A 14801-nucleotide genomic window follows, 5' to 3' on the forward strand; every position below is an offset into this window, starting at 1 on the left:
TATCCCGATAAATACGCGTGAGTAAACTGTCGTTAAAAAAATACTAGACTTTTAAGGTACCTATATCAAAAAATATATAGGTACTTTAAAAAGACATACTGCTACCTTGACCAGTAGGTTGAATAGGAGAATTGAGGTATTTTCACAATGATGGGACTTCTCATTGTTTTTGTTTACTTAATTGTACTTATTCATTATTTCGATGACATTTTGTAAAAACAAAGTATATACCTTATTACTTATCGTAAACTAAAGGCCAATCGTTGTTCAATTAAATAAATTTACCTGTTTGTATTTTGCTTGCCATTTAATATAGCAGTAACATCTAATGCTGGGCATTATTGCTATAATTCCATATTACCTTAAATGATACTTGGGTAACAAAAGTACATTATAAAATACCTGTTAATTATTTAGAAACATGCATTTCAGTAACACTTTATGAACACGCATTCAACACTCTGCAATTAAAATTGAAGAGCGTTTAACGGTATTGTAGATACAAAATAACAATCCATGTTAAGCAGTGTTCAAACTAAAGATAAATAAAATGCTCCGCTCTGTCTGTCCAGTGCATTTCATTTATTATTTACAGGTATTGAATAAAGCAAGGGATGATACTTCCATAAATTTTAAATTAATATGAAATTGGGATATCTACATAAAAACTCTCAGAACACTTTTATTAATGGTTTTTAGTAAGTATTTTAACTAATTTAACTTAAAAAAAAAACAGAAATACACCAAACGTCAAAAGGAGCTTAAAGTTCTTTAAAGTGTGCCTCAAATGTCAGTGATTGTCAATCTTTGTCACTGGCGTAGCATAAATATACTAGGACTGTTTCCTGCTCGCTGTCAACAGCTAGCAATGACTTTAGTTAGAACACGACCTTATACTCATTACATATGAATTATATCTTAACTTAAATGATTAAAGTATGGTTTAAGTAATCGTATCTTGGAAACAGTGCGTTACCGTACGTACGTATTACGTAAATGTTTTACTTTTAAAAGTGCTGGCAACGTGGTCTAGATATCCAATAGTTGCGACAGGCGTTTTACTTTAAATGCAGCCTATAAAACGCGAATTGAAGGTACTGACTTACTTATTATTAATTTCGATGATAAAATGGCCGATAATTTTAATAAACATAGGCTACATATGGGCTTATAAAGTAGAGGAGAATTATAAATAAATAAAGTTACGTTCGATTTGTTATCTGGATTAATGCTTTTCATAAATATTCGTATTTCTCGAAAACTAATTTAATATTTGTCAGTTGCTATCGTAAAAAAACGTTCAAATTACAAGTTACATAATAAACACTTGATGAAAGAATAAGACAGTAACGCCATCCTTTTTTTTTAATAAAGAATATAAAAATCTTTAAAACTCGATGGCACAATGAATGCATCCAGATCATTATGAACTTGAAATTAAAAAGTAGAGCACCATTTCAAACCAGTATTTTTTTAAAGATTCGAACCAATTTAAATATTCTGTTGCATACAACGGATTACAGAATACCATGTCATTAGGTCAGATTATTGTAAAACAATTGGTTAAGTGCAAGTCTGAGGGTTCTGTATAAATAGGCTAAAGATAAATATATGTGACGAATGTAACTTACCCTTAAATTTATTTTTACCTATCAACAAATTATGGCAACCTTGGTCTTTATTTTCAATATTTGTTGTTTAGTGGCAACATGAATTCTCAAAGGGTCAAGACGGAGCCCTATTTTATTTTTTGATTCTCCGCTGTCCGTCCGCCCGTCCGCCACTAGTGGCCGCCACTTCATGGACCGTAACATCGGACACTTTCAATTTTCACAGATGATGTATTGTTACTTACCTAAATATTATTAAAAATTAAAAAAACGAACTGAAGCAACGCATGGTACGCTATGAATTTGATGGGTGACCACATTTTTTTGCAAATTGGTTCTTCTTTAGCCAGTTTGTATAGAAGCAGTAGTGTCGTAAGTCCGGCTAAGACTTGATCAATTTTTAATCCAATCTGTCTCAGTACCTTTACATTTTATATTACAGCTTACCTTGCACAGTGTACTTACATATAGGTCCACAAACATGTCTACATTTTGATTTGTATTTAATCAAATATTCTACATCTAGTTTTGGGCAAAGAACTGCTTAAAATGTATATTTAAAAACTGCAACCGAATCTCATTACTAGGTTATACCTGAGTTTATAAATGCGCTTGAGTGACCTCCGTACGTTCCTTACGTTTCGTTATTCATGTTTTTAATTTTATAAGTTAATACGGAGTGATTTAAGTTGGAAAATTGAATTAATTAATGAATAGTTTTTCGCGCCTTTTCTTGTTCTTACAGGTTTTAGCCATTTACTTAACTTTGTGTGAAATCAAATGATTTTTGTTCGAAATTTATAATTCGTAAATAGGCAATATCACATTAATTAATGAACCCCGCCGAACTAGGCGACTTATAAATAAAAAAAACGTTTTTTTTAAGTGCTCACATTATTCAATTTCACTTTCTTACAACATTAAAAGTACTTTGGTATTTCAGTTTAAAACTCTACGCGGAAACAAAATAATGTTTCAAACATTTAACACCATTTAGTACCATAATAATGTAAAATATATTATTTGTTACTTCAATATACTTTAAAGTTACAAAACGGATACCAGTATTTAAAAATATATATATTTCTTTCGCTGTAATTGCCAACTTGCAGTGAGCTTACGTGTACCATACTCAAACCTACCCTAATCGCTACACAGGGAGTACCCAGAGGGGCTATCAATAGGTCGTGTATCTGTATGTGTCATATGTATGAATGTAATTTATACGCGTAGAGCTGCATCTTATCTATAACAGCAGCAATAACAATGCTTTAAGACGTTGTGGTAGGCCACCTTATCTTTTTGCTTTCTAGGGGGAATCCTCCTTCACACCCACTTACTGCCCTCAGGAGATAAAGCGAGTAGTGTCAGACTCTTACTGACTAAACCTAACTGCCGAGGGTGGTCGTCCGTTAATGAAAACATTCAAATATATAGGATTTAAATATTTTATCGTTTTTATTCAACGATTACGATTATTAAAATGTGACTTAGCTAAGGAAGCCCTGCTCAGCACTGGGCTTACATTGGCTCGTATAATCATTTATTGTAATAATGCTTTTCAACATGCATATATTAATGTTTCTTTTTTTTTATTTGCAGGTAAGTTGCAAAACAGCGATACTAGAATAAAGATCAAGACATAAATTACGGTAAAGTATAATTGGGGTTTCTATATCTTCGTAAATATTTCTTCAAATAACCAAAGTATTTAGGCATATGAGAATTAGAGCGTGTTCACAATTATTACAATGAATATTTGCATATAAATAAGAGAATGCAATATGTAATTACACATTCATATGTTAAGAGTTTCTAATAGTTTTTAAATCGTTTGTTAATAACTGTTGCGAAATGGATGCCATTGAAATCGGTCAGTTATGATTCTGGGCCCCAATTCTGCTATTTACAATGGCCGATGAATTAATGAATTTTGGCTTAAAATTACAATGTTCGTATTTTCTTATGCATTTTTCTTCAAATACGACTTCATAGTACGGTACGGTATACTCAAGATCAATACAATTAACTTCCAATTATTGTATTGGCAAAATGTTCAAGAGAATAGGAATAATTTCAAATTTAATCCAATTGCCTTTCACTCATCCGCCATTGTAAAATAGCAGAATCGGGGCCCTGAACACGGGTAAAAAGTCATCCCAAATAGGAAAAGGCATTAGACACTTATGATAAAGATAAAGAGACTTTATTTTTGTAAATATGTCAAATTGTGTGTTTATATAAGATGACATGAATTAGTAAAGTAACATTAATAAAGTTCAGCCAATAGCCATATTTAACCAGTAGGCTACAACTTTTGTTGATATTATACCGAGAAAAAAGGGGGCTTGCGTTTTAAGATTCTATTTGGAATCCATGGTTTCTCTAACTGTTTGACAGTGGCTTTCCAAGAAAAGTACCTTTTGAGATTAGAAATGAACTCTTTAGCTTTTGAATATTTTTATATATAATTACTAGCTGTTGCCCGCGACTTCGTCCCCGTGGGTAGAAGATATGTAAGTTATGATTTATACCTGCCCTGTTCTTTTTCACATTTTCCATTGTATCTTCGCTCCTATTAGTCGCAGCGTGATGGTTTATAGCCTAAAGCCTTCCTCGATGAATGGTCTTTCAAAACTAAAATAATTTTTCAATTTGGGCCAGTAGTTTCCGAGATTAGCGCGTTCAAACAAAGAAACAAACTCTTCAGCTTTATATATTAGTACAGTATAGATTATTGAATATTTTATATGTACGGATTTGCAATGTACTGATGGTTTTTCAATATGAATCATGGTAAACAAATGAACCAATTAATATAATAGCTATATGTAAGTTAGCTACATTCTCTTTGACACTATCTTAGTTTAGACCACTTTCACAACGACTTGCCTTCCAGCAATGGTCCTAATTAATCTTTAGGTAACGAGTAGAATTGTGAGATCGGATCTGCGGATACAAGTTACTCTAAATTAATGTCATTTATTGAAGAAGTAGAGTATTCTTGGAGAGATTCTTCGGAGTAGAGCTTTTTATTAAAACTGATTTTTGGGGTGGCGAAACCCAGAGGAAAAAAACGGAACAATATTACTAAAGCGACGCTGTCCGTTGTAAGTCCCTTCTTATGTCAATAGTGCATCTCAGGAACCGTTAAAGATAGACAGCAGATTTTTTCAGAGATGATGTTTTTCTGTTGCCGCTATAAATACAAATAATGAAAATATAAATCGAGTTTAAACGAATTAGAAGATACTTAAAGAGGCAGAAAACCGGTTTAAATTTTTACTTTTTAATTACCGGAAAATTGAATGTAGGTTGTATGTAACACAAAATGATCGACGTATGATAAAAACGTACCTAACAACCGAACCTTACCCAAAGTTTCGAGGCAACATCGCTATTGTTTCCCTTTATCTCACGAATCTCTATACAGCAAGGTACCTACAGCTTGCATTTTCAGATTTTGCGTGTTCTAGTTTCGTATAAATTTACAAGTGAAATTATGGTTCAAGTGTACTAAAGCAACGGTTTACACCGATGCAGGGTGCAATTTACCGTTTCCTTGTTCGCTATGGTACGATACATCTGGAGATAGCAGTCTACCTGTACTTTTACCATGAGTTCTAACAGGATTAAAGCTGTCGTTAAAGCGAGATGCAGCTATAGGCAGACTAGAGCGTCGTCCCCTTCCCACAAAGGTTATAGAGCTGTAGGACATCGTGGTACAGAAACTGGTACCAATGAGCAACCATCGTGGACCCCACAAAATTGTTCCAATACTCACCATCTAAATTAAACCTTAATTTATACGCCATACGATTCAAATTAACATACCAGTTGAATGTGTTCGTAAAATTATTATCCATTTGGCTGGAAACTACGGCTAAACGGTTTACGTTACAATTTCGTGCATCAATTTTCAATTTGATATCGAATTTGTGTTTTTTTTTTGCATGTGCATCTTTTTTGCGGTTTGTTGACAGCGTTATTTATAAAGATCTTAAAAATAAGCTTAATATTACGGTCTACTATTGGTTAAGCCCTGAAAAAAAACTGCTGAACATATGTATTTGCATTATTATAATTGTTTTTCTTTTTAAAGCCTCCGGTCCTGTTGTCAGTTTCTAATCAAATCTTGCAAATTGAATTTGATCCATTTCCCGGTTTCCGATTGAGCTGAAATTTTGACAGCAAGTATATATTGCGTGACAGTACCATATTATGACGTGATGTAGAGCTAATCCGATGCTGAAGCTGGAAGGTGGACTTTAAAACTTCGCTAAAACACCATCGAGTTAAGATTCTTTCGAATTGTCTTTTCGAGTACTTCGATTCTAAAAAAAAGCACTTCAAAAGCTTGTTTTCTTATATTAGTTTTCTTATATAGAGTACTAACTCTTCAGATTAAATAATGGTTGATACTTCATGGTCTTACCACTACTTGTTTATGCATTTTAGTACAGTTTAGTATTTACAGAGTGTAATATTAAAATCTTCGTACATGATCCCAAATCTGTGATTGTTAACTCCGAAGTGACTACCGCCATACCAAATCACCAATTTGCATTGTAGATAATTATGTTGTGTGTACAATCAGCAAAAAAACAGTTGATGGACACAAACGTATGCTTCGGCCATGATATTAAAATTTTGTATAAAGACTTTATAGAGTTTATAGTTTTCGATTCATAATTGAAACGTCATAAAGTGCTGAATTTTGCTTCCACGACTGCAATCGTTTAAGAGTTGACCCCATGGTTTACTCACGTATTTATCGGGATTTCCCGACTAGTTTCAGCCCATCTTTAATAGTATTATCGCGAGTCGAAAATTTCGAAACTATTCGAAAATTCAGACAAATGCGTGTAAGTAAACCATTGAATCTTTTAGGTTTGAATCATCCTTACGATGTTACTGCAAAATGATGTATTTAGAAAAAAATATACCGATGATGGTGTATCAAGTTTTGTTGTTGAGTATATCATAATTATTTCTCTTGACAAATAACGGCTGTCTTGCAAGACATCTATCATGTAAGTGTAGTTATAACTTATGCAAATCTGTCAGGTCATTGCTATAAATGAATCGTTGTGCTTAAATTCGATATCGATTATTGATTTGTCAACATTTAAATTGAAGATGAGAAATACAGGAAATTAATAGGCACTGTTACATTAAATGTTTTTTTGGATGTATACAAAGATATCATATGGTATGATTAACATTAAAAGGTCATCAGTGACGCTGCTGTTTTGAATATTGAATTGGGTAAGGGTTTAGATGGACTAAACAATAAATGAAAAAAGCTAATCAGATATGTGACGCCTCTTACACGATAGGCCGATAACCGGAGAAAGAGTTGAAAACGGTAGCGGTATCTTAACATTGCAATATAATAGAAAACACATAATGTCTGTCCAGAAGTAGTCATATTTGACTAAGAGAAATGATAACTTAACGGATGTTTTAGCAGAAAAGAAAAGGCCTAAGGCTGATCTCATAGTGATCAATGTGGATACTTCGAAAAAAAAAAATTAATCACTTCTCAATTAAATAGTTTTCAACCACAATCCGCATACAGCCATAGTTTCAACAAGGAACCGGCTGCGTGAAACGGAATGTTATCGGAACGTTTAAACCAAACGCATTATGGAACTGACATAATGGTGTACCACAATGTAAACGATCAACCAATTTACTGTTCTAGGAAGAGGTTTAGAACTAAAATTGTGTAATGTCCCTAACTGGAGCAAACGCATAGAGTTTACAATCTTCTAACCATAAATCGAAGACATTCTCTAAGTCCAATCGGTATTAAGAATCTATTCTGATGTTCGGTATTTTCTCACGAGCCTGTTTGTGGTGACGTAATTATAAACTTACTGGTAATGGGAGCGGGTAGAATAATAATATATTTAAATATACATTTAATAGTAGTTCCAAAACTTAAGTCTAATAGATAAGATTTGAATTTCGATAGAAAAAGTAAAGAACGTTGAATAATTTAAAAACGGTTTTTTTTTTCAATTATTCGAAAATACAACGTCAATTTTGTATTTTTTAAGATTCACTTAAGTAAATAAATGATGTTTCGTACGACAAACAGACGAAATGTGCTCAAAAATCTCAAAATTAATAATGTTTCAGAATATATTTCTCCGCAACTTAGAAACCATACTTTACTCATATTTTTACAAAAAAAAAAACCGCTGTAGTGCCAATTTGCGTAACAAATTCAATTAATCGGCTATTAAAATTTATTCGCGAAATCTAATTATGTGTGATCGCGTCCCTGATAGGCTTAAAATGTAGATATTTAATGCGATAGCATCGGCGGCCATGTTGAAATCAGCATAGAGAGACTATGTTTCAAAAGGTGCCATAAATATGGTCCAATGCCTACGTTGGACATTTATTGTATGATTTATCTGCGAAATGAACTCTAGGTGAGGATCCTTTTTAAAGCAAAAGAATTTTAAATTAATATCAAACTTTTGAATTAAAATTTAAAATTAAAAAAAAAATTGAATAATTTCTGGGTACAATAAAAACTTTTTTTTGTAATAATATGTAGTCTACCTACATATTAATGTATTTTTTCTTGTTAAATTATTTGAAAACTTAGGCAGGTATTAATATTTCATTGCTAATTTCATTTTTATTTAAATTTACCAGCTAGCTATGTGTTGTGTAAAAAATCAAACATGTTTTTTTGGTTTAAAAAAATATAATCTTACTTAATTATGAAAAAAAACTAACCTATTCGAACAAGTTTTTTTGATTTATCTTATTATTATTGAACACGTTTCGTCTACATTTACGAGTTGTTGGAAAATATTTTCTCCCAATTTATGTTCAAAACAAATTAAGATTAATAGTATATTAGGGCAATGACATGTTTTAGGCACGGGACTGTGGTCATTCAACCAGATTAGCATAAGTTACCTAAGGCAGTCCATGCGGAAAAAAAAGCAAACGTTATTCAATAATGAGGTTTTTAACATCTTATGTCATCAATTATTTAATCTTTGATCCGTTACAATTCAATAAACCCATTGAAATTGTTTTTTATATCACCAATGATGTTATTGACCTGATTGAGAAAAGATAAATTAATTTTTAAGTTATATTAGGTATATGATATTTAATTCGTGATCATTTATTTTATTGACACTTGACTTTCATCCATTAATGTAAATTGCTCTAAAAAAAATTCCGATAGCTCGGGCACTAGATTTGAGTTAGGCTTACCGTACAAAATACTGAATAGTAGAATACCAATCACTTTAATGATATGAGATGACCTCTTTTGAATGTTTTTCAGGACGACTTTAGTGAATTCCATGATTTAAAGTCTGAGACACGACCGATCTCACGAAAAATAATGCCCATTCTTTTTAATACTATTCTCATCTTGTCGTTCGAAGTTTACAAGAAGTGCTCCTTATTTTCTTCAAACAATTTCTAACAAAAAGAGAGTTCCTCTTTGTACGTATACACGCATTTGTGCTATCCTGTTACACATCTCTGAAAGACTCCTACGCTAATTAAGTTCGGCTTCTAAGAAAATTCAAAGAAACATTGATGACCTAAATGCAGGGCTAAGTGCACCTTTGAAACTTGAGGCTTACTTAATGCTGTTTCACTTTTCTCTTAGTAAGCAAAAGTTGAGTAGGAGTGTAAGTAGGTAGAAAATGTTTGAAAAGAACTTAAATGTGGTTCTTAGTTTTTAATGATGAATTTGCAGGGGAGAGTGGGGGAATTGCGGACACTGAAGGGAAATAAAGCACAACATTCGTTATATCAGAAATAATCAGTCTGTCTTTATAAATAATTAATCTTTCATTATTCATCTACAAAAACAATTATACTTATTAAACGAGATCAATCAACAAATAGAATTTTTTTAGCAAAAACAAAACCTTATGTGTCCGCAATTACCCGTAGCACTCGGGGTAAATACGGACTGACCCTGGGTTAATTACGGACAGCATGGGGTCCCCATCACAGATCAAAATCACAAGTAAAACCAGAAGAACTTTCTGCAGTGCAGTTCTCATGAGCCCACTTGTTACACTTTACACACATAACCGATCACTGTACTTTTTCTGACAATAAATGCAAAAGATTCTTTTCCTGTAAAGAGTTTTGACTTTTTAGCCAATTAGATGTTTCATTTTCTTGAGCTTTTCTTTTCTAATTTCTTTTGTTTTTTTTTTTAATAAAATTACTCCCGTTAACGTAACTTAATCGTTGTGTCGCGGGGAGTTTTACAAACATACAAATTCTTAAGTGCCTCGGAAATGTATAAGAGAAAAAGAACATACAGTCATACACCATTAATGCATTATAAAAAGCTATGCAATAAATAAAAGACCAGAAGGGTAAGTATAAGAAGGGTGTCTTTGTGGACGTGCCACAAAGACACCCAGACTCAGAACAAGCATCATTTGTGTGATCTACTAAGGATCACCCACGACGAAAAGTTATCTTCTGGTCTTTTATTTATTGCATAGCTTTTTGTAATGCATTAATGGTGTATGACTGTATGTTCTTTTTCTCTTATACATTTCCGAGGCACTTAAGAATGAGTAGTTATTGACTAATTTCATAATAGTTTATCGAATTAGGTGGTTACGGATGTCCGTATTTACCCCGCAAAGCTTGTCCGCAATTAACCCAACTGGGTATTTCTAAATCAAAGATAGAAATTTGTCTGTTATGAAAATGTTCCATAAAAACAAACGTTGGCGATCCAAACTTCATATACAAAGCTATCCATAGAAAATATAAGTTTTTACCATTACTTAGTATACAGACCTGTCCCTCAAATTAAAAAACACTAAAAATTGGATCAACCGACACTTTTTTTTTAAATTCTATATACCTTTCAAACAGTGCGCAGCTGGCTGTCGGAAGTTTTTGCGTGACACTAAAATAGCGGAAAGAAATAGATGACAGCACCGGACTACCACGGGGGTCAAGGAATTACTAGATACTTGCTAGTCCGTATTGACCCCGCGTCCGCAATTTCCCCACTCTCCCCTACGTGTATTTCATATGCGTCCTTATGCATGAAATGAAATGAAATTGATTTCTTCAATATGTAAAATCTGATCCTAAGACACTGCTATTTGTCCGGCTGTCAAAAGGCTGTTTCTCATTAGCCGTGATAGCTACCTTTCAAAATTTCTCAGATTATGCATTTCTGTGCACGCTGTAACAAGGAATATGAATAAAACTTTCTGCTTTTGCAATTATTTTAGCCATTTTGGATGAAATGAACTGTTTCGCGAATCCAACTCGCACTTGCCTCGTTTAACTTTTTTCATATTTTCCTATTTCGTTCACTCCAAAATTGATTATTGAAATTTTCGGTAGGTGCCTTTTCTTTAAAGCATGGCTACGTTGCTTCGGGCTTATAAAACGAGGTTTCTGCAACGCGGGCATAGTTCAGCAAAATTGGGCTGCATTTAAAGTGGAATTGATCACTTGGCATTGTGCGCTGAATCCGCTGGAGTCTCGTTAGCTGGCTGTTAGGTCACGATCGAGTTGCTGAGCGACATGTTTATAAGGACATTCTAAAAATATAAATTGAAAATTATATAAATATTTCTTATAGTGTTAAAGCTGAGCTCGGTCTTATTTTAGATGCTGGTTCTGAGTTTGGGGATAAGCAAGTTTATTCATGAGAGCTAAATGGGACTACCCAGCCACACATATTCGTCATTGCCACTCCTGTAAGCCAGAGTCTACAGTCTACACCAACGAATAATACCAAACATCTTAAAGCACAGTGTGTCTCAGGGGAACCTATTCACAGTCTTGGAACCTGTTTTTTATTCTTTAAAAAAATACTCCCGCACTAATGAGTTTAATCCTTCTATCCGGGCGTTTTCTCAAACATTCAAGTCAAGAAACAAAGATACCAACACTCAGAACAAGCATTTGGATCACATAATCGCTTATCCGGCGCAGGACAAAATAAATCAGAAACATCTAGTAGGTAAAGCTGAAGTCAATTTTGCTAGAGTATTTTTTATTCGGAAATATGGATTTATCTAGATCATATAAAGTAAGGTAAAACTATATTTTCGTCCCCGTTTTACATTTAACTAATAACAGTCGGATACTTTCGATTACATCGCAACAGAATTCTCAGTACCTGTACCTTGATATCTCTAAGAAGGATAGTTGCCATTGTGCAAGCGAGACACAACTATATGCAGTGTATTGCACCATCTCTCTCTCTCATTGAAACAAAACTCCTGCATTAAAGGCTTTAGTATCGTCGCTAATACAACTAATTAGAACATTTGAATTCCGTAATGATTTGTTTCCCGCATTGCAAGTGCCTGTTAGAACCTCCCTATTTCCGCGGGAAAATTGGCTAAGGATGAAATACTTCCGTTGCAACTAAGTGTAATAATGATACGGCTAAAGTACGAATATAATTCTGCTTACTATCCTTGTCGTAATAATATCGGATGCCCTCAAGTGTACCAAGGAAGAAGAATTGTTTGAATAAATGTTAAAATTAGCATGGAGATTTTAATTATTTGCCATAAAAAGTATAACCAAACAATTCAATAGCACGAAGCTGTGTATTTTACCTGTTTTATATAAGTAGATACCAACTTATTATCAAAATCTTTAACTATAGTAAATATTAAATAGCACGCCTTTCAATTTCCATTGTGACAAATCTAACTAGTAAAATTGTCAACAGCGCATGCGTAAATAATTAGCTAAGCATTACGCGACCGCACATTTTATAAACATTAAATATATAAAAACATTAGGACATTAACATAATTCTCTATCTACACGCTCTACTTTCCCTGAACAATGGTGAACCGAAAACCGTATCGGTTGTGTTGCATAAGGTTACACATTTAAGGTTTTACTCGTTTCGTAAACTGAAGACTTTTTTAAGTGTGCTGCAGATGTGTAGTTGCAATTTGCTCTGGCTCTAAAATAAATTTGTTGCTATCTGGATAAGACCGAATGTTATATGTTAGAAGATTAAAATGGACCAAACTAATGAATAGACGGACTCCTTAATGTTAAGCTATTTACTATTACAATATGCAGAGACGAGGATGGCGGGAAGTTTGACTTGAAGATAAAGATTGGAAAATATTAGTCCAATAGTAAACTCGGCTTTCGGCTAAAGTAAAGGTCACCACGCTAAACTAACCTCGCACAATGTGTCGCTTATCCTGTCCCCGCGATTCATGAATGCTTGTTCTGAGTCTGGGTGTCTTGAATGTTTGTGAAACCTCCGCAACAAAAAGACTTCCTTAATGCGGGAATCGTTATAGAAAAAAAATTCAAAGCAGAGACGAGACGACCATTTACGTGCAAAAACTAATAGAGGTGGTGATATTGACATGCGTCATTGTTTGAGACTTTTAGTTGTTGGCTATCGGTCACTTTATATGTCGTGTATACGAAGGCTTAGCATTACCATGTAGAAGTACCCTTACCCAATGGGTAAGGGTAAATAGTTAAATTCGGTGTCATCGATATTGATTTCCCATATTAATTGTTGTCAAATTAGAATAATCTGTAAGTAAATACAACATTAATGTTATAATAATTAAGTTTATGTCTCATTTGCAATTTAACATCGACATTCAAAAGTTAATACGATAATAATAAGACACAACCAGTTTATTGACGTACGTCGGCTCCTTTAATGTTTGGAAATTATCTGAAATGTAACAGTTTTGAAGGACGGTAAAAGTTGCTATCGACCAGTGAGTTTTGACCTACATGTTCAATTCAGAGGGTAACTTTAGGTGTTTTGCAAAAATCTCCGGTCGATTTTTTAACAATATTTAAGTAAAAATTCTCTTATCAGTATTAGTTTCATAATGAATTATTTAATAAAAGTTTACTCACGCGAATTTATCGGAGTAGAACCACTAATTTTGGATCCAACCGAAAATCAGTTTGATTCGCGATACCCCCGCCGCTTCAGGTAAGGACTCCGGTAGGTCCCAAACTAGTTGGGCTATCCCAATTAACACGCGTAAGTAAATACGCAGTTGTAAAATAAATAATTATGAATCTTCACGAAAGTTATTAAAATAAGCCTTAGTTCTGTAATTAGGGGTAAATCGTAAAAGAAACACTAATTTTTCACCAAAATATCGACTTAAATTTGTTTAGACAAGGTTGTAACAAATTGCAAGCAATAGTTATATACAATGCGTATTTAAAAAATGACTTCAAAAATAAATTTGTTTGTGGCAGAAAATAAAAACATTTTGGTAACCTATTTTTGTTGAATCTTAAACCAACTTAACAAACAAAACTAATTTCTATTCATAGCCTTATCGATTCAAACTACATCATGAGATAAACACTAAACAACAATTGGACAGTGTATGTACCAAGCACCTGATATACAGAGCACCTTGACGATCTGAAGGTGACTTTCTCTGGCAAACCGGAATTCATTCACGGATTATTTAAAACAATGACTGATATACTTGAGATTAAAAGCCCATACAATTGGGATGTATGTTGAAGTTCCTAATACATTTGTATGCAAAAGTAGAGAGGCATGATGTAGCGATGATTGAGGTAAAATGTTTGTTCTGGCATGAGAAGGTTTTTAAGTTTCCGTAATATTTAGCCTATTTGTAAGGAATCTTCAGTGTCACGATTCCGATTCGCTCTTGGGACGATTTTTTCCATAAAGTTATTTTACTCAACTGTAATCCAGACAGCATTTTAAGATAAGACTATCATTATTAGGAAAATTAAAATGTAATGTATAAAGATGGTAGAAAAAAAGATATAATTAATCGAAATGAAGTATAATTTCTATACATTTGAGCGTTTCCGATTAAGGCTAGACTAACGATTGTGAAAACGTCTTTTACTTAGAGGTGTAAGCATTTTATTTAAAGAAGAAACTTTTCAAACGAGCTCTATATATATAGCTTATCTACTGATGATAGTTATTTACTATACTTAAAAACATACTGCACAATTCTATAGTATTACTTTTGGTAAAATAAATTGGCGCCCATCAGTCGTACGCGCATCTGCTTTCACTTCTCGTCACGTCATTCAAGGCGTCAATTTGTCAGTTGCTGTGTTTTGATCTCTATTACGGTATGTGCGAACAAGATTCCAAGCTAATTAGATAATCACACATGATAAAAATGTAAGCAA

General features: G+C 33.3%; 1 protein-coding gene across 1 annotated transcript in view; it reads left to right on the top strand.

The window, feature by feature from the left end:
* The window catches only part of LOC113501344 (mannose-binding protein C-like), an 89507-nt gene that overhangs the window by 18131 nt on the left and 56575 nt on the right, over nucleotides 1-14801 (top strand). The window lies entirely within an intron of this gene.

This window comes from Trichoplusia ni, chromosome 15 (genome assembly GCF_003590095.1).
Source record: "Trichoplusia ni isolate ovarian cell line Hi5 chromosome 15, tn1, whole genome shotgun sequence".
Classification (NCBI taxonomy): domain Eukaryota; kingdom Metazoa; phylum Arthropoda; class Insecta; order Lepidoptera; family Noctuidae; genus Trichoplusia; species Trichoplusia ni.